Genomic DNA, 2,762 nt, shown 5'->3' on the forward strand with positions numbered 1-2,762 from the left:
TCAGCTTGAGGGCTCCTCGACAGCACCATCGCCGTCCACCGCAAGAGGTTGACGCCAAGGCTGGAGACAAGGTCGTGAAGAGTCCAAACCCGGAATACGCCAAGTGGATCGTGCAAGATCAGCAGGTTCTGAGCTACTTGCTGACCACCATCTCACGCGACATGCTGTCCCAAGTCAGCACGGCAACAACTGCAGCATAGCTGTGGTCCACCGGTGGAGGAGATCTTCTCCTCCCAAACAAGGGCGCGGGCAATCAACACACGAATTGCCCTTGCTACGACCAAGAAAGTTAACATGACTGCTACTGAATACGTGAACAAGATGAAGCTGCTTGCATATGAGATGGCGGCGGCTGGAAAACCTCTTGGGGAAGATGAGCTCTGCGCTAGCATCCTTCTAGGGCTTGACATGGAGTACAATCCTCTCGTGTCGGCCCTGGTCGCTCAGGTGGAACTGGTCTCCTTCACCAAGCTTCAATCTCAGCTCATGAGCTTTGAGAGCCGCCTTGAGCTATAGCAAGGGGGCTCCCAATCCTGGGGGGGCTGTGGTTGTCGGAGGGGAAGGTACGGGATCGGGTGGGAGTCGTACTCGTACCTCGACCGCGCGGGGGCAACGCCGCCCCCGCCGCCGCCTCCGCCGGCGGGCAAGTGGTGGAGGTGGTGCTGGTCTAGGTAGTGGTGGTGGCCGGGGTGCGCGCGGCGGTGGTGCGGGTGGTCGAAGGGCTGGTGCGGATCCATGCCGGATTGCCGCTCGACGAGCCGCCGGGGGAGAGAGGAAAGGGTTCGCTGGATCGAATCGGGCGGGGGTGAATTGCAATTGCAAACTCGGGGAAGCGTACTAGGGTTCGAGGAGGAGGAGCGCGGATCGCGTGCAGCGTGGGCTGGTGGGATGCGGCGGCTGCTCTGCTTTGCTTGCCTTGCCCAGCCGGCAACGGCAGCGTGCACGCGTGATCGGCTCGGGCGGCTGCGGCTGCGCGTGGTGCGGGCTGCGCGCGGTGCCGGCCGCGGGAATCTCTCCGGCCTGGGCCGCTGGAGGGCTGGATGGGATGGATGGATCTCTGGCGCCTGGCGGGCGTCGGTGACGTGCCCCTTTTGGTGCGGCCTGATCGGGAAAGCAGATGCGATCTGACGTTTGGGTTAGGCCAGGATAGGGAGGAGGTCAGGCGCCGGCCGGCAACGAGCGGAGACCCCTTTTTTTTTAGAAGCCTGATGAGATTGGTCAGCGTAGGCCAACTCTTTTTTCGTGACACATTCACACATGCCAACCGAGTTTTCTCAGCCTCAAGTGTGGCTATGACTCAATAGTGAGTGCTACATCTACGTCAAATTTAGTGGCTATAATTAAAAAACGGTGGCTGCATTGCATAGATGACAAATCTGTGGTACTGCATTGCGTACTCTTGATGGTGTGAGGGTGTTCTACATTGTACTTCGCCGATGATGATTTTGTTTGTTTTGTTTAACTTTTCGCGGATCGAATGAATTACAAATCCCATACCAGTATTGTCATTGGTAGGATGGTCCGTAGAAGTCTAAATTTTGAGTGGACGTGTAGACTACTCGCAAAATAGTCAATGCATCATCTACAACCATCCTCGAATGCCAAATTCGTAAACTGAACAGTGCTTATAGAGCGTAAGTTTGCGAAGCTTACTAACGCACACGTTCGCATGCTTTTCTTTTACGCCTTTCTACTGGGTACCGTACAGCGGTAGCATGTATGCACATTCTATATCCTTTTGGTATGTACACTTTGTTACCGTACCAAGTAACAGCTCAGATGAATGCAACATGCTGCAGCCTTTTCATTTCAGCCCTTGCGCGTGCATGCAAGTTAAGGCCGCGTGTGAACACACGCAGAAGAAAACTCGAATGTATATCAACTACACCGATCTCAACAGACACTGCCCTAAAGATCCCTTCCCCTTTCCCCGCATCGACCAAGTCGTGGACTCCACGGTCGGTTGCACCCTGTTGTGCCTCCTCGATTGCTACTCAGGCTATCACCAGATCGCCCTCAACCTCGCCGACCAAGATATGACCGCGTTCACAATGCCCTATGGCGTCTACTGCTACAACACCATGGCCTTTGGGTTAAAAAATGTCGGTGCCACCTACCAGAAGGCAATCCAGGGTTGCCTCGCGAAACAACTCGGCAAAAACGTAGAGGCCTATGTCAACGACGTAGTCGTCAAGACCAAAGTCAAAGAAAACTTCATTGCTGACCTTGCCCAAACCTTCGACAGCCTCCAGGCTTATCAATGGAAACTCAACCCGGGCAAATGTGTCTTCGGTGTCTCGTCCAGAAACCTCCTAGGCTTCATGGTCAGCCAACATGGCACCGAGCTAACCGCGTCAAAGTTGACGCCATCAGGAACATGGCGCAGCCGGCCGACAAAAAGGACGTCATGAAGCTCACAGGCATTATGGCGGCCCTTAGCCGTTTCATCAGCAAGCTCGGTGAGGGACTTCCCTTTTTCAAGTTGCTCAAGAAGGTAGACAAGTTTGATTGGGATGACGAGGCCCGCAAGGCCCTCAAGAAACTCAAAACATCCCTATCCACCCCTCCTGTCCTGACGGCCTCGGTCGCCTAAGAAACGCTGCAGCTATACATCTCCACGACAACACATGTTGTGATCACAGTGCTAGTTGTAGAACGTGAAGAACCCAGCCATGCCCACATGGTGCAAAGGCCGGTGCAGGTCCAGAAAATTGCTCTACGCAATCTTGATCACCTCCCGTAAGCTGCATCATTACTTCCAA

Source organism: Setaria italica, chromosome IV (genome assembly GCF_000263155.2).
Source record: "Setaria italica strain Yugu1 chromosome IV, Setaria_italica_v2.0, whole genome shotgun sequence".
NCBI lineage: Eukaryota > Viridiplantae > Streptophyta > Magnoliopsida > Poales > Poaceae > Setaria > Setaria italica.